The sequence below is a fragment of the Mirounga angustirostris genome, unplaced genomic scaffold (genome assembly GCF_029215605.1).
Source record: "Mirounga angustirostris isolate CCGP_5_RB_7025 unplaced genomic scaffold, mMirAng1.0.hap1 SCAF_10, whole genome shotgun sequence".
In the NCBI taxonomy this organism is placed as follows: Eukaryota; Metazoa; Chordata; class Mammalia; order Carnivora; family Phocidae; genus Mirounga; species Mirounga angustirostris.
This window is the reverse complement of record NW_026991718.1, coordinates 32,840,948-32,859,678: the sequence shown is the minus strand read 5'-3', so window position 1 is coordinate 32,859,678 and position 18,731 is coordinate 32,840,948. Positions and strand designations below refer to the sequence as shown.

General features: G+C 37.2%; 1 pseudogene; it reads right to left on the bottom strand.

The window, feature by feature from the left end:
• Positions 1-2,342: 2,342 nt before the first annotated feature.
• Positions 2,343-18,731, bottom strand: part of LOC123850736 (Y-box-binding protein 1-like) — a 127,061-nt pseudogene continuing 110,672 nt past the window's right edge.

The window sequence follows — 18,731 nt, the reverse complement described above, 5'->3', positions numbered from 1 at the left end:
ATTTTGGAAAGTTATTTTATCTATGAAAAATTTTTAAAACCATGTATTAGTAGAAATTGTTTATTGGATAATTTCATGTTTATAGTTCCACACCTGGTAAATAATATAAAATATGATGACTTTACATTCACCTTTTTGCAAAAATTAGGAGAGAAAATAGATTTATACTGAGCTGAAAATTAGAACTCAACCAATATTTTTTAAAAAGCAAATGTGGTTGTTTTTTGACCACTCTGTGCGTACCAGCACTTGCCTCTTCACTGATTTCATGGAACCTAAGGTGTTAACAGTTTTTCTGTGACTATTCCCAAGTGGAATAATACTAAATGGGCTGCAGAAGCACCCATTTAAGCACCTCTAAACCTGACTGTGAACTAAATTAATTGCAAAATAAGTGCTCTGTTCTGAGTTCTAATATGTTGCTTATTTTATTAAACTTCAGTTGAGGAATGTTTACTTACATCTATATAGGACCACCTCAGTTTTATATTCTCTCATATATCATATATACCAAGAATATATTGAAGACTACTCATTTGATCTTAAAGTAGAAAAATGCAAATTAACTCAACTTGATAAACATTCATTTACCTTGATATAGAGTGGATATACATTTTAAATGAGACAGTGTCCAATACTGAATTGTTTATCAAATGCGGAGAGAATCCAAGTCCTAGTTTTGATTATTATAGACCTATGGGAAAAAAAAACCACACAGATACACACACAGAGACAGTCCTTGTTTTGCTCAGTTCCAGTGTGCATGAATTTTAGTTATGGTGATTTGGTTAAATAACACCACTCCCCAGAAATACAGTTCAAATTTTAATTATAGTATACTAACCGTGAACAATTGCATAAAGTACCAGCTTTATTATGAGTTCACTGGCCCACAGATCACTGCATAAATAACAGAAGTGCATCATGATCAATGACCAGTTATGTCATTTCTCTCAAAGTTTGTCCATGAGTGGTCCCTGCTCACCTGTTAGTTCATGAACTGGCAGCATGTCCCAGAATAAGTGATGCCAGGAAAATACTCCACATTAAAGGAACTCTCAAAGATATTTCAAACATTGCAAGCATAGAAACTAAATTGTTGGGAGTTAACCTAAACTTAGAAAGAAGTATGATAGTTTGCTAAGGCACAGAAAAGGTCTTTCATTTATAAAAGGTCCTTTCAGGGTGCCTGGATGGCTCAGTCTGTTAATCGTCTGCCTTCTGCTCAGGTCATGATCCCAGGGTCCTGGGATTGAGTCCCTCATTGGGCTCCCTGCTTAGCGGGCAGTCTGCTTATACTTCTGCCACTCCCCCTGCTTGTGCTTTCTCTCTCTGTGTCAAATAAATTAAATCTTTTAAAAAATAAAATAAAATAAAATAAAAGTTCCTTTCATATATAAAAGGTCCTTCACATAAATTATATGAGAAGAGTAAGGAAAGCATTGTTCAAACGACCCTTGCTCATCTTTTTACAAAGAAATAAAACACTTTAATTCTTAGGGTTTCTCGTATTACAAATTACAGTGTACTAAATAAATATTAATTTTACTGTTTTTTTCATTCTTCTACACATTTACAACTGACAGAGAGCTTTGAATGATTTGACAAAAATTTTAAAGATCAAGGAACAATCATAATTTTTCTTATCAGTTATTAAGATTCCACAGTCTCAGGCTTTACCGTCAGGTTTCATAGTACTATGCTGCCATACGAAGGACTACATATATGATGTGATTAAGGTTTTAGCCTCCAGTTTGAAATAGACATATATGTCTTCATCTGAGAGTAATTTCAGTAAGTGATGAGAGACCTTAACTGATCAATAATAAAGAAATATATTTCTGGTGAGAGATTTAATTTTTCTAACTCAACTGAAAAGAAAACATCATTCTGATCTTCGTCTGAATTCTTAGTAAGAAAGACATCTACAGTAACAAAAGGAACGGTGCTTTCTCAAGGACAGAACTGAGATAGGAATAATCTCCCATAATATCTGATGACTTAGCAAGATTAAAATGAGAGGTTTCTGTGGACCTTTCTCTCTTAACAGCAGCTATCGATCCTTTTTTCTTTTTGACAATTATTTAAGACCTTTATTAACAGGTGCTTGCTGTTGACTTTTTAAAAAAATATCAAGTTGTAAACTTTCATTACAAATGAAAAATGTGGTTCTTAAAAATCTCAACTTGACTAGATATGAAACAAAAAAACCTTTGAAGGCGTATTGAAAAAAACAATAACAACAACAACCACATTTGTCATTACCAAAAAGAGATGTCTTTAGGTAAAAATAATACAAACCCCATGCTACAAAGATGATGCAGATAGTTCTATTTATCTGGTCAGTGGGCAAAAAGCAAGCACTGAAGGGCTTCAGCTCCAATCTTTTGTTCATTTTTTATTGCTGGAATTTCATCTTCATTTCTTCGTGTTGGATGACTAAAGCAGATGATGCTGGTAGAGATGGTAAAACAGCATCTACTCAGCCCCACCCTGCTCACCCTGGGAGCTGATGAATTCTCAGCTGGTGGATCTGCTTGCTGCTTTTGTCTCTTAGCTCTCTTGCGCTTCAGGGTTTTCCAGTCATTTGTGCAGGTAATTGAATTTGCTGTGGTACCTACGTTGAGGTGGCTACTGACCTTGGGTCTCATCTCCTTGATTTTCCTTATCTTCTTCATTGCCGTCCTCCCTAGGCTGTTGTTGGCCAGGAGGGCCCCTGCGGAATCGTGATCTGTACCCCGATACATTTCATCTCACTGGCCTACCTTGTTCTCCTGCATCCTGATCGTCAGCTCCCACCATCACCTCTCCCAGCACAGGAGGGTTGGAGGACTGTGGTCTGGGCCTGTAGGATCTCTGCCTGTAGTAAGGTGGGAACCTTCACCCGCCAGAGGGCAGCGCTGTGGGGCATGCTCTTCAGGAGCAGTTTCCCAACCCTCCTCCTTTTCCCCACTCTCACTCTTCTAGTAATTCTGCTGGCAATTGCGTGGAGGACCCCGTCATGTGGAGAGCATCTGTAATGGCTACGGTGGGCTGCGTATTTCCTGCCCTGCACTGGAGTTCCACCAGGGCCTGTCGCTGAAGCTGCCTCCACACCCTCTTCTCCTTCAACAACATCAAACTCCAGCATCTCCCCATCTCCTACACTGCCAAAGAACTCCCTGGGCCTATTCTTCTTGATGGCGGTCTGGTGTACAAATACACTCCCTTGGTGTCAATCCTATTGATGAAACCGTATCCATTTCCTACACTGAACCATTTGACTGTTCTCAAAACCTTCCTTGTGATGACCTTCTTGTCACCCCGGGCATACGCCAGCGATGTGAGGTCACCTGGCCCCCACTCCGTGCATTGCTGCCCATGGTGCCGGCCTTGCTGTCTGCAGCACCGAGGGCAGGGGTGCGGCTGCTGCTGGGTCGCATCCTGGCTGCGCAGGGTTGCCGGGATGGTAACTGGGGCTGGCTGAGGTAGGGGTGCCTCCTCCCGGCTGCAGTGGGGCTGCTCTGGGCTCCCTGAGGTATGCTCACTGCTCCCACTACCCATCAAACCCATCGAACTGTTATTAGGTCCTTTTTCACAGCTTCAGAACTCTGTGTCTCTAGGTCATCTGCCATGGAACCACTTATCAAACGTAGAGATTCTCAAGATCTATCGTTATTAGATATGCAGCAGAGATAAAATCACAGATTCAAACTCCACAGCAAAGAGAAAGGAACAAACTCGGGCTCCTGGGTGGCTCAGTTGGTTAAGTGCCTGCCTTCCGCTCAGGTCATGATCTCAGGGTTCTGGGCTCGAGCCCTCCATTGGGCTCCCTGCTCAGCCGGAAGCCTGCTTCTCCCTCTACCGCCCTCTGCTCGTGCTCTCTCCTGCTATCTCTCTCTCAAATAAATAAAATCTTAAAACAAAAAAAAAAAGGAACAAACATCATGCACACAACAACATAGATGAAACTCAAAGTCATTATTCTTAGTGAAAGAAGTCAGACACAAAATAGTACATATTGAATAGTTCTACCTGAATAAAACTCTAAAATGCAAACTGATCCATAGTGATAAAAAGCAGACCAGTAGTTATCTAGGATATGGGGGGTTGGGAAGGACTGCAAAAGGGCCTAAGGACCCTTCTGGAGCTGATGGAAACAACTTTTCGTAGCTTGTGGGGGTGGTTTCTCAGGTGGATACATCTCTTAAAACTCATGGAAATGTACTCTTTAAATGGGGACACTTTGCTGGATATAAATTGTATTGCAATAGTTACTAAAAAACCACAGAGATTCAAGATTTCAGCAAGAGCAGACTAGAGTGTGTCAACCCGAGAGGAGCCAAAATGTGTATCATTTGGATTTTATAAGCTTTCTACAATAATTTTTCAATTCTGTGTTCTCAATCACAAAACTTAAAAAGACTAATTTCAGTGTTTTTCACAGTTGACTTCTTTGCTATGAACTGATAGGTGCTATTCAAACACATGTTCATTTGTGTGTATGCTGGCATATACCTCATTTTATTGTGCCTCACTTCATTGCACTTCCCAAACCCTGCGTTTCTTACAAATTGAGGGTTTGTGGCAACCCTGCCTGGAGCAAGTCTGTTGGTACCATTTTTCCAACAGCATTTGCTTGCTTCCTGTATTTGTGTTTGGTAATTCTCATAATATTTCAAACTTTTTAAGCATTATTATATTTGTTATGGTAACCTGTGATCAGCAACTACAACTCACTGTAAGCTCAGATGATGGTTAGCATTTTATCACAATGAAGTATTTTTTAATTAAGGTACGTACAGTGTTTTTTAGACATAATCCTATTGCTCACTTAATATACTATGGTAAGGGTACACATAACTTTTGTACGCACTGGGAAACCACCAAAAATTCCTTTGACTTGCTTTATTGCGACATTTGCTTTATTGCAGTGGTCTGGAAATAAATCCACAATATCTCTGAGGTATGCCTATGATTCTTTAGTGCTACATAGTAGTTCTATGGTATTCTAACCATTGTTGCTATGGATCAGAAAAGAAGTGGTGTAGATTTTATATGTAAATTATTCTTTCCCATTAAGTGAATATTAATTTGTGTCAACCAACCAAAGATTTGCAGAAATTCAGAAAAGGGAAAAATGTATCATTAATTCCCCACAAAGTAGGTATGTTGTTAACATCTCAACTCAAAAGTGCTTGCCATATTTATACAGTGTGAGAAAAAAACCACTTTTAATGTTTGAATTTTACTTTTTGGTTTTATAGGTTTATTTTTAATAAATATGTAGGACATATAAAAGCTTTATGTCATATACACATTATTTATACCTGTACAGGTTAAATATTATTATAAAAATGGCTAAAATTCATTTTTCTTTAAAAGGAATTTTAAAATTATACGAATTTAAGAAATACCTAACAAGATCACTTTGAAAATGTTGATAATTTTGTTGTCATTTTATATCTACTAATGTTACTTCTATCAAAAGTAGTATGTCATTAAAATTCAGTATGGAAGCATTATTTGTTTGAAGTCATAATATTCCCTTTGGTTGTTCATTATAAATACATAATATTTTAGTGATATTATAAACTAAATTGGGCTTATTGACTTGTCCTGATAAGTGACTGACTTCATTCAGACACTACGAAAATTCATTTCTTTTTTTTTTCAAATTTTATTTTATTATGTTATGTTAATCACCATACATTACATCATTAGTTTTTGATGTGGTGTTCCATGATTCATTGTTTGCATATAACACCCAGTGCTCCATTCAGTATGTGCCCTCTTTAATACCCATCACCAGGTTAACCCCTCTCCCCACCCCCCTCCCCTCTAGAACCCTCAGTTTGTTTCTCAGAGTCCATGGTCTCTCATGGTTCATCTCCCCCTCCGATTCCCCCTCCCTTCATTTTTCCCTTTCTACTATTTTTTTTTTTTTAACATATAATGTATTATTTGTTTCGGATGTACAGGTCTGTGATTCAACAGTCTTACACAATTCACAGCGCTCACCATAGCCCATACCATCCCCAATATCTATCACCCAGCCACCCCATTACTCCCACACCCCACCACTCCAGCACCCTCAGTTTGTTTCCTGAGATTAAGAATTCCTCATATCAGTGAGATCATATGATACATGTCTTTCTCTGATTGACTTATTTCACTCAGCATAATACCCTCTAGTTCTATCCACGTCATTGCAAATGGCAAGATTTCATTCCTTTTGATGGCTGCATAATATTACATTGTATATGTATACCACATCTTCTTTATCCATTCATCTGTCGATGGACATCTTGGCTCTTTCCATAGTTTGGCTATTGTGGATATTGCCACTATTAACACTGGGGGCACATACACCTTCGGATCACTACATTTGTATCTTTGGGGTAAATACCCAGTAGTGCAATTGCTGGGTTGTAGGGTAGCTCTATTTTCAACTTTTTGAGGAACTTCCATGCTGTTTTCCAGAGTGGCTGCACCAGCTTGCATTCCCACCAACAGTGTAGGAGGGTTCCCCTTTCTCCGCATCCTCTCCAACATCTGTCGTTTCCTGACTTGTTAATTTTAGCTATTCTGACTGGTATGAGGTGGTATCTCATTGAGGTTTTGATTTGGATTTCCCCGATGCAGAGCAATATTGAGCACTTTTCCATGTGTCTGTTGGCCATTTGGATGTCTTCTTTGGAAAAATGTCTGTTCATGTCTTCTGCCCATTTCTTGATTGGATTCTTTGTTCTTTGGGGTTGAGTTTGGTAAGTTCTTTATAGATTTTGGATACTAGCCCTTTATCTGATATGTCATTTGCAAATATCTTCTCCCATTCTGTTGGTTGTCTTTTGGTTTTGTTGACTGTTTCTTTTGCTGTGCAAAAGCTTTTTATCTTGATGAAGTCCCAATAGTTCATTTTTGCCCTTGCTTCCCTTGCCTTTGGCGATGTTTCTAGGAAGAAGTTGCTGCGGCTGAGGTCAAAGAGGTTGCTGCCTGTGTTCTGCTCTAGGATTTTGATGGATTCCTGTCTCACATTGAGGTCTTTCAACCATTTGGAGTCTATTTTTGTGTGTGGTGTAAGGAAATGGTCCAGTTTCATTCTTCTGCATGTGGCTGTCCAATTTTCCCAACACCATTTGTTGAAGAGACTGTCTTTTTTCCATTGGACATTCTTTCCTGCTTTGTCGAAGGATAGTTGACCATAGAGTTGAGGGTCTATTTCTGGGCTCTCTATTCTGTTCCACTGATCTATGGTGTCTGTTTTTTTGCCAGCGCCATACTGTTTTGATGGTGACAGCTTTGTAATAGAGCTTGCAGTCTGGAATTGTGATGCCACCAGCTTTGCTTTTCTTTATCAACATTCCTCTGGCTATTTGGGGTCTTTTCTGGTTCCATACAAATTTTAGGATTATTTGTTTCATTTCTTTGAGAAAAGTTGATGGTATTTTGATAGGGATTGCATTCAATGTGTAGATTGCTCTAGGTAGCATTGACATCTTCACAATATTTGTACTTCCAATCCATGAGCATGGAACGTTTTTCCATTTCCTTGTGTCTTCCTCAATTTCTTTCATGAGTATTCTATAGTTTTCTGAGTACAGATCCTTTGCCTCTTTGGTTAGATTTACTCCTAGGTATCTTATGGTTTTGGGTGCAACTGTAAATGGGATCGCCTCCTTAATTTCTCTTTCTTCTGTCTTGTTGTTGGTGTATAGAAATGCCACTGATTTCTATGTATTGATTTTATATCCTGCCACTTTACTGAATTCCTGTATGAGTTCTAGGAGTTTTGGGGTGAAGTCTTTTGGGTTTTCCACATAAAGTATCATACCATCTGCAAAGAATGAGAGTTTGACTTCTTCTTTGCCAATTCGGATGCCTTTTATTTCTTTTTGTTGTCTGATTGCTGTGGCTAGGACTTCTAGTACTATGTTGAATAGCAGTGGTGATAGTGGACATCCCTGTCGTGTTCCTGACCTTAGGGGGAAAGCTCTCAGTTTTTCCCCATTGAGAATGATATTCGCTGTGGGTTTTTCATAGATGGCTTTTATGATATTGAGGTATGTACCCTCTATCCCTATACTCTGAAGAGTGTTGATCAAGAAAGGATGCTGTACTTTGTCAAATACTTTTTCTGCATCTATTGAGAGGATCATATGGTTTTTGTTCTTTCTTTTATTAATGTATTGTATCACATTGATTGATTTGCAGATGTTGAACCAACCTTGCAGCCCAGGAATAAATCCCACTTGGTCGTGGTGAATAATCCTTTTAATGTACTGTTGGATCCTACTGGCTAGTATTTTGGTGAGAATTTTTGCATCTGTGTTCATCAGGGATATTGGTCTTTAATTCTCCTTTTTGATGGGGTCTTTGTCTGATTTTGGGATGAAGGTAATGGTGGCCTCATAAAACGAGTTTGGAAGTTTTCCTTCCATTTCCATTTTTTGGAACAGTTTCAGAAGAATAGGTATTAATTCTTCTTGAAATGTTTGGTAGAATTCCCCTGGGAAGCCATCTGGCCCTGGGCTTTTATTTGTTGGGAGATTTTTGATTACTGCTTCAATTTCCTTAGTGGTTATATGTCTGTTCAGGTTTTCTGTTTCTTCCTAGTTTAGTTTTGGTGGTTTATACATCTCTAGGAATGCATCCATTTCTTCCAGATTTCTAATTTGCTGGCATATAGTTGCCCGTAATATGTTCTTATAATTGTTTGTATTTCTTTGGTGTTGGTTATGATCTCTCCTCTTTCATTCATGATTTTATTTATTTGGGTCATTTCTCTCTTCTTTTTGATAAGTCTGGCCGGGGTTTTATCAATCTTATTAATTCTTTCAAAGAACCAGCTCCTAGTTTCGTTGATCTGTTCTACTGTTCTTTTGGTTTCTATTTCATTGATTTCTGCTCTGATCTTTATTATTCCTCTTCTCCTGCTGGATTTAGGCTTTATTTGCTGTTCTTTCTTTAGCTCCTTTAGGTGTAGGGTTAGGTTGTGTATTTGACCTTTCTTGTTTCTTGAGAAAGGCTTGTATTGCTATATACTTTCCTCTTAGGACCGCCTTTGCTGCATCCCAAAGATTTTGAACAGTTGTGTTTTCATTTTCATTGGTTTCCATGAATTTTTTTCATTCTTCTTTAATTTCCTGGTTGACCCATTCATTCTTTAGTAGGATGCTCTTTAGCCTCCATGTATTTGAGTTCTTTCCAACTTTCCTCTTGTGATTGAGTTCTAGTTTCAAAGCATTGTGGTCTGAAAATAGGCAGGGAATGATCCCAGTCTTTTGGTACTGGTTGAGACCTGATTTGTGACCTAGGATGTGATCTATTCTGGAGAATGTTCCATGGGCACTAGAGAAGACTGTGTATTGTGTTGCATTGGGATGGAATGTTCTGAATATATCTGTGAAGTCCATTTGGTCCAGTGTGTCATTTAAAGTCTTCATTTCCTTGTTGATCTTTTGCTTAGATGATCTGTCCACTTCAGTGAGGGAGGTGTTAAAGTCCCCTACTATTATTGTATTGTTGTCAATGTGTTTCTTTGCTTTTGTTGGCTTATATAATTGGCTGCTCCCATGTTAGGGGCATAGATATTTATAATTGTTAGATCTTCTTGTTGGATAGACCCTTTAAGTATGATATAGTGCCCTTCCTTAACTCTTATTATAGTCTTTGTTTTAAAATCTAATTTGTTTGGTATAATGATTGCCACTCCAGCTTTCTTTTGATGTCCACTAGCATGGCAAATGGTTTTCCATTCCTTCACTTTCAATATGGAGGTGTCTTTGGATCTAAAATGAGTCCCTTGCAGACAGCATATCGATAGGTCTTGTTTTTTTTATCCAATCTGTTATCCTGTGTCTTTTGATTGGGTTATTTAGCCCATTTACAATCAGGGTAACTATTGAAGGATATGAATTTAGTGCCATTGTATTGCCTGTAAGGTGACTGTTACCATATATTGTCTCTGTTCCTTTCTGGTCTATGTCACTTTTAGGCTCTCTCTTTGCTTAGAGGACCCCTTTCAATATTTCTTGTAGGGCTGGTTTCGTGTTTGCAAATTCTTTTAGTTTATGTTTGTCCTGGAAGCTTTTTATCTCTCCTTCTATTTTCAATGACAGTCTAGCTGGATATAGTATTATTGGCTCCATATTTTTCTCGTTTAGGGCTCTGAATATATCATGCCAGTCCTTTCTGGCCTGCCACGTCTCTGTGGATAGGTCTGTTGCCAATCTAATGTTTCTACCATTGTAGGTTACAGACCTCTTGTCCTGAGCTGTTTTCAGGATTTTCTCTTTGTCTCTGAGACTCATAAGTTTTACTATTAGATGTTGGGGTGTTGACCTATTTTTATTTATTTTGAGGGGAGGGTCTCTGTGCCTCCTGGATTTTGATGGGACGTTCTCTGTGCCTCCTGGATTTTGATGCCTGTTTCCTTCCCCAAATTAGGGAAGTTCTCTGCTATAATTTGCTCCAATATACCTTCTGCCCCTCTCTCTCTTTCTTCTTCTTTTGGGATCCCAATTATTCTAATATTGTTTCATCTTATGGTATCACTTATCTCTCAAATTCTGCCCTCGTGATCTAGTAGTTGTTTATCTCTCTTTTTCTGAGCTTCTTTATTCTCCATCATTTGGTCTTCTAGATCACTAATTCTCTCTTCTGCCTCATTTATCCTAGCAGTTAGAGCCTCCATTTTTGATTGCACCTCATTAATAGCCTTTTTGATTTTGACTTGGTTAGGTTTTAGTTCTTTTATTTCTCCAGGAAGGGTTTCTCTAGTATCTTCCATGCTTTTTTCGAGCCCTGCTAGTATCTTTATAATCATCATTCTGAACTCTAGGTCTGACATCTTACTAATGTCCGTATTGATTAGGCCCCTGGCAGTCGGTACTGCCTCCTGTTCTTTTTTTTGAGGTGATTTTTTCCGTCTTGTCATTTTGTCCAGAGGAAAATAGATGAATGAGAGAACAGAATGCTAACAGGGTAACAATGACCCCAGAAAAATATACACTAAACAAATCAGAAGAGACCTGAAACTGGGGGAAAAGAAGGGGAAGGAAAGAAAAAAGAAAAAGAAAAAAATTTTTTAAAAAAGAGAATATGATCAAATATGATCAGGTTGGTGAATAGATCAGTGCCACATGCTAGATTTTGGGCATATTTTGGTCTGTTAGAAGAAACTGCCTCCCAAAATTTTAAAGAAAGAAAAACTTATATATGTAGAAAAATAAGGGTAAATGAGATGAAGGGATGGAATATGACTCTAAAGATGAAAATTATAAAAGATTTTATAAAAGGAATTGATAAGAAGTTGGTTGAAAAAAGAAAGAAGAGGGTTTAAAAAAAAACGGAGAGAATGTGATCAGGCAGGAGACTTGAACAAAGCCATACACTAGAGATTTAGGGTATATTTTGGTCTGTTAGAAGCAACTGTATCCCAAAATTTTAAAGAAAGAACAACTTATATATATACCAAAATAAGGTTAACTACTATGAAGGGATAGAATATGACTCTAAAAATGAAAAATAAAAAAGATCTTTTAAAAAGGGATTGATAACATGTTGGTTGAAAAAAGGAAAAAGAAAAATTCAAAAAAAATAGAAAAAGAAAATTTAAAAAATTAACTTTGAAAGACTAAAGAATCAGGGGAAAAAAGCCATGAATTCTATGTGCTGTATTCCCCTAAGTGCTGGAGTTCTGCCGTTCTCATTGATCAGTAAACTTGGTCTTGGCTGGCTGTTCTTGCTGATCTTCTGGGGGAGGGGCCTGTTGCTGTGATTTGCAAATGTCTTTGCCGGAGGTGGAAGTACCCCGCCCTTGCCAGGCCAGGCTAAGTAATCTGCTCGAGTTTGCTCTCGGGAGCTTTTGTTCCCTGCAAGCTTTCCATACAGCTTTTGAAAATGGTGGCCTCCCATCTGTGCCCCTGAGGAGCAGAGAACTCAGGGCCCCCCTCCTCAGTGCGCCCCCAGAGAAAAGCAGTCAATCACTCCTGTCTCCCTGGTCTCCGGCCGCACTCTGTGCCCACCTGGCCTGTGACTGAGCATTTTTATCTCTGGCACATGACCCCATTTGGAGTCTCCAAACCCAGCATATTCCTGCAGTGCGCTCCCACACCACTTCTCCTGGGGAAGGAAAGAGAGACTCCCTGGATCTGCTGCTTGTTGGGTCCCTGCTGGAAGAGCAGTGGCCTGACTGTGCCACGGATCACAGTTTATGGCAACCCCGAGCTGAGAGCCCACTCTTCGGCTCCATCTTTGCAGCCGGCTTCCCTTCTCCAATACCTGGGAGCTCTGCCACACTCAGTCATGCCTGGTCTTTCTGTGACCCCGAGGGTCCTGAGACCACACTGTCCCAGCGAGGGTTCCATCTCCCGCTTAGCCACTGGAGTGATGTCCCTCAGTGGAGCAGACTTCTGAAAGTTGCGGTTTTGTGGTCTGCTGCTCTATCACTTGCCAGTAGCTGGCTGACAGAGGCTCCCTACCCCCTGCAGTCTATCTTGCCGAGTATCACCTCGGATTCACTTCGCACATCCTACCTTCCAGAAAGTGGTCTTTTTTCTGTTCAGAGAGTTGCTGCTATTCTTTTCTTCAATCTCCTGTTGAGTTCATAGGTGTTCAGAATGTTTTGATAACCATCTGGCTGAATTCCTGGGACCAGATGAGATTTAGGTCTCCTATTCCTCTGCCATCTTGGTCCTTCTCCTGAAAATTCATTTCTGTTTATAAATTGCAGTTATCAAATGTATAGAATATAAGCAGTTCACAAATGGGGATTACTGATATGTATGGCATAATTTTTGAAGAATTCTTGAATTCTTTAATTCTTGAAAACAGCATTTTTAAAATATGTTTCTGATTATTTCCCTGTTGGTTATGTTAAAAACAAGCATGTTTTCCTTAGCAACCATGGTCCATAATAAGAAAACTGAAGTCTGAGAAAATTCTGTGAGTCCATTTGTTATAGCTAATGCTATGCCAGCATAAAGGCATTTTCTGAGGATTTTCTCATGTTCTCCATTTCAATAAACCTGAAAATCTTAGTTCAGACCTCCAATGGAAGCCAGTGAGCCACTATGATTCACTCCACTTTGAGAAATAGGAGAAACAATGACAAAACAAGAATACCTATTACAGAAAGCCAAAAATTGTAATGGAAAAAATTTTCATAACAATTAGAACCACTCCCTGCCCTTGCTTTCCTTTTGTTCCTATCCAACAACCAACTGGACCATGGGCCTTGGAATCTCAGAATAGTTCTGTTTCACAGTCAACACAAAGATAACATTCCCTTGTTTTTAAAGATTTATTTATTTATTTATTTATTTATTTATTTATTTATTTAAGAGAGAGAGAAAGAGAGCAGGAGCAGGAGGGGCAGAGAGAGAAGGAGAGAGAATCTCAAACAGACTCCCCACTGAGCATGGAGCCCGATGGGGGGCTCGATCTCATGACCTGGAGATCATGACCTGAGCTGAAACCAAGAGTCTGATGCTTAACCAACTGCACCGTCTAGGTGCCCCAGCATTCCTTTGTTTTTAGAAGAGAAGTTTTTCCCAAGTGAATCCTTATGACGGGTTTAGTGAAGAGCAGATTATTTTTATGGGAAAACTAATCAAAGCTATGAGGACTTAAAATTGAAATATTCAATGATACCTTAGTGTGGCCAGTTTTTTTATACACTGAAATCCACCTAATACCAGTATTTATCAGTTTTGCAGAAAGAGAACTGTGAAAAGGGTCTTACATATTAGATATAAATAAGCCACACTTGAGCTTCATTTTGCAACTTAACTGTTTAAACAGTGTATAAGCCAACACTATTCAGGGCAAGATAGTTAAGTGATTCAGTAGATCAGACTCACATCTTTATTTCCACTGATCTGTGTGTTGACTTCTGTGAGTTATTTTCCCTTTCTGAATCTATTTTATATCTTTAAATGAAGTCAATAGACTAGATCTGACACATTCAATTTGCTTCCACAGATATACCTCAGAGGACCCTAGGGATCAGAGTGGAGAGTGCCTGGGCAAATGTCTGTCTACTTATCCCTCACCCCATCCTCACTCCCATTCAATAGTAAACACTGCTATTATGTATTTCTAGACTGGGTTTGGTGGACTTTTTTTTTTTTTTAGAGAAAATGGACCTAGAAATATATTTTTAAGTGCTTGTTACTATTAGAATAAATTATCTCTATGGTACCTTCTAAGATCTGTACTTAAACATAACATTGAAAAGTGGCAGTTAGGACTTATTAGTATAAATAATAACACCAGCATGTCACTAAAAGATAGACATTTTTAATATAATAAGTTCCCCATGTAAAAACCAGGTTGTGAGGCATAGATTTGTTCATAAGTTGGCGATTTGGGAGATGGAAAACATTTTTCCATGGAAACACTTTTTAGGTGAAGTGAAAAAAGAGAAAAGAAAAGAAAACTAATTTGACTGCCAAAGTAAAAATGGTCCATTTTCAATAAAGAAGAGTGGGAGAGATGTTCTCACAAAAGCTGCAATTAAAATTCAGTAGCATAAAGATTAAAATCTTTATTTGTAATATTTGAAGACAAAAGACTTTAGAGATATTTAATCTATTTCACTCTCTTCTTTGATTTTGAAAGTTACCCAGAGACATGATTTGAGAGAGAGCTCTTTACTGGTGTTGGCATGCTGACTGGGAAATAAAACAATTAAAAAATTTAAAAAGCCAATGGTCATTTAATTTCATTCAGAATGAGAGATTTGCTGAACTCCACTTAAATCCTGATACCCTTCAAACTTTAAAAATTTGTGTCAAAATTAGGGGAGAAGCAGCACCAGTAGCTTTCACTGTGTAACTATCCCTACCTTTGTTCAAATATATAGATTTCCAATCAGAAGATGCTGATAACTCAGGGAGTAGCTCTGTTAAGACAGGTGGAATGTTTATATGTTTTTAAAATCTGCCCTGAGAGGGGGCGTCTGGGTAGCTTAATGGGTTAGGTGTCTGACTCTTGGTTTTGGCTCAGGTCATGATCTCAGGGATGTGAGATTGAGCCCCACATTGGGTTCCACACTGGCCATGGAACCTGCTTGAGATTCTCTCTCACCCTTTCCTTCTGCCCCTCCCCCGCCCTCTCCGTCTCTCTCTTCCTCTCTATAAATAAACAAGTAAATAAATAAATAAATAAATAAATAAATAAATAAATAAATAAAATCTTCCCTGAGGTAAAAACCTTTGTTTAAAAGATTAATAAATGAAGATGAATCCTTATGATTTTTTGTTTAAAATATTAATAAATGAAGATGAATCCTTATGATTTTTTGTTTAAAATATTAATAAATGAAGATCCAGAGGAAAAAAACATAATGAAATCTGTCTATGCAATTTAGTCAATAAAAATACAAATATCTACTTATTTTAAGTACTATTAATTCTACTTAATTCAAAATATCATATTTGGAAATGTTTCCAATACCCTATAGGAAAGTTTATTTCACTTATGCTGGAATATTTTCAGACTAAATACTGTAAATGGGAGAAGATGGTTTAGAATCCATAGCTTATTAATACATTGTTCAACATTCTGAATAAATGGGACAAATCAAAAGTGATCACTTTTATGAAATTCTATGTTCACCAACAGAGAATTTTATAGTTCTTGATTGTTTATATATTTTGGAAGCATCAGTATCCTTCTTGACCTTCCAGCAGTGGAATAATTGGGCATCCCACAAAGATTCTAGTTTTCATGAGCCTGATTGTGGGAAATGGAAATCCCATATTATTATATCCCAAGATTATACTTACCATGAAGAAAATTACATGATCATTCTTACCTAAAAGTTAATACATATTGGGTACTTTGCATATATTTTAAAACCTTACAATAATGAAGGAAAATTGCTAGTAGTTTATCTGTAACTACTGTACTATAGTTAAATTGGGTTACAAAATCATTAAAATAAGAATTCTTCCATATTTTTATTTTTTAAGCACCAATACAGGACCTCTTTCTTTACGCAGTTACAAATAGACAAAATTCCTTTCCCAACTTTTATGATAAGAATGCATTAGTGTCTTCCCTCACACACACAAATTATCTTTCCAATTCCCCACTTCCCCTGTTACAGCACAAATTTCACTGAACAAGAAACCTGAAGGTTGAGCATATTCCCATAAGATTTTAAACATTAGAAGGAATGTGCTTCTTAGGTAATTATTTTTAGGAAGATAGTATGTACTTTTCCAGGCAGAGGTTTCATTTTGATATGAGCATGATTGATACATGACATATAGTGGTTCTGTGTCTTTGGGGGAGATAGGCATCACCAAACACACACATATACATCATGTGGTATATGCAAATTATGGCTTCATTAGATTTTTGTTTAATTCCAGGAAGTACTATACTTTCTTGGAAACATAAATTTCAGAAGGAAAAAAATATATATATTTCCCTTTTCTGGGAAAACAAAACCAAGGGGCCAAGTGTGACTTTTCTTTACAAAATATTTGCATGGTCTTCCACCAATTGTTAAAAGTACACTAATTTAAAATTCTAGTAAATTAAAATTAAGATTTACTAGTTTAAGAAAAATTGTTTAAATTGGGTTACAAAATATTAAAAAGTGGCTTGAATTAAAAGTGGAATAAAAATTAGATACAATAGTTGGGATAAAAGAGAGGAACCATAAAGAAGATTTAAAATGTCTTAGATGGTAGTTTAGCTAAGTAGCTAGAATAGCTAAAAACCGAAAGAAAAAACTTAAAGTTATATATCCCCAAATGCAATAGATGTGGATTTATATTTAATTGTCCCGTGTTAATAATATTGCTTTTAAAATGTTTTATTAAAGTATAATATAGTAAACTACAGCTCTAGGAGCTTCTACATGTATATATGTACTCAGGTAACCACCAGCCAGATTAAGATACAAGACGTTCCAAAAGTTCTCATCATGGCCCATGTCAGTGAATACCCTGCACACTCAAGGTAACCAGTATTCTCTCTAACCTATCACAATAGGTTAGTTTTGCCAGTTCTTGGACTTCATGTAGAAAAAAATCATGCGGTATGTATTTTGTATGGCCACCATCTTTTCCTCATCTTTATATCTGTGATATTTATCTATACTGCTGAGTGTAACATTAGTTTATTCTTTATTTCTAAGGGGTATGCCATAGGATTTACACCGCAAATTATTTATACGAGCATGCTATTTACCAGTAGAAAGCCAAGCCTCTTGTTCTCAGAACATGGGTATTCAGATATGCCCATCATAGTCTCTTTCACCACCTCTCATCTCCAAAGGAGAAGGAATAGTGGTGAAACCAAAAGTGGAAGACCCCCATCTTTTATGCAGGATGTTATTTCTTTGTTCTCCACATTTCAATGATCATGAATAAATAAACCTCTGAACTCAGAATTCAAAACTCAAAGAGAGCCACTCCGTTCCATTCTTAATAGACTGGCAGGACTCAATGATGACTAAACATGAATCATCTCTTTCAACTGTAGGCAAAGCATAGGAAGAGGAAGGGGATTTGATGTTAACAGAAATATCTTAGTCATTCTTCAGGTGGACAGGGCACGTGTGCTTGGGAACATGCAGGCAGGCAGTATTGATGGACATGATTTGAGAAGGATACTTAAATCCTTCTTGATGTATTTGAAATGATGCATCAAGAACTCAGCAATTTCAGGTTCAAAAGGTCCTTTTGTTCGATAGATCTTTATACATCATTTGATCTAAAACATGTCCTTAGCTTTTCCAAACTTTCAAATAATTTTTCCAGTTTTTCAAGTAATTTCCTACACTATAAACATGTGAAACATATTGTATGTAATTAAGCTATCATGATTTATTTCCTGTTATCTTAATACTTCTAGCTCTCACCTTTGCTAGGAACCTGGATGACAGCCCTTTTATTCTGAAATACAGTTTTTAGCTCAGCAAATAAAATTACGTATTATTCAGGACCAAGGTTATTCTTGAAGTAGTTCATGCTTTCTTTTCTGCAACAATTAAATGTGTTTTGATTATAAACATGTTTTATAAACCTTAAAGACTGATAGAAAACATATTCAAAAATGATTTTATTTTGGGCGCCTGGGTGGCTCAGTTGGTTGAGCGACTGCCTTCAGCTCGGGTCATGATCCTGGAGTCCTGGGATCGAGTCCCGCATCGGGCTCCCTGCTCAGCGGGGGGTCTGCTTCTCCCTCTGCCCTCTTCCCTCTCGTGCTCTCTGTCTCTCATTCTCTCTCTCTCAAATAAATAAATAATATCTTTAAAAAAAATGATTTTATTTTATTCCTTAAAATTTTGTTTTCGTGTGGTTTTATATTTCTAAAATGTGGAAAATTTTCTTGATGCAACGTATTGATTTTTAAATAAATAACAGGCATTTTGCAATTATGTGTTCCATTTTGCTTCATATTTTTTCTTATTAATTAAATTATTTATTTACTCTTATTTCACTTGCACCACAGGTCAAAATTCGAATTGTACTCTTAACTTATATTTAGTTCTAGAAAATTATTGGACATTTGTAGATAAATCAGTTGTTTATATGCTAAATCAATATGTCATGAAGTATATATTATTAAAATCAATAAGGCATCTCTAATTTATATATATGATAATTCTTGAAGTTTTATAAATATAATTTTTCACCATCTTTGATTTTAAAATAAATTAAAATATTTGATTTGGTCAGTAATTCTTAAGTGCCCCTTTTTCCTACATCATTATTTATTCTAGTCAT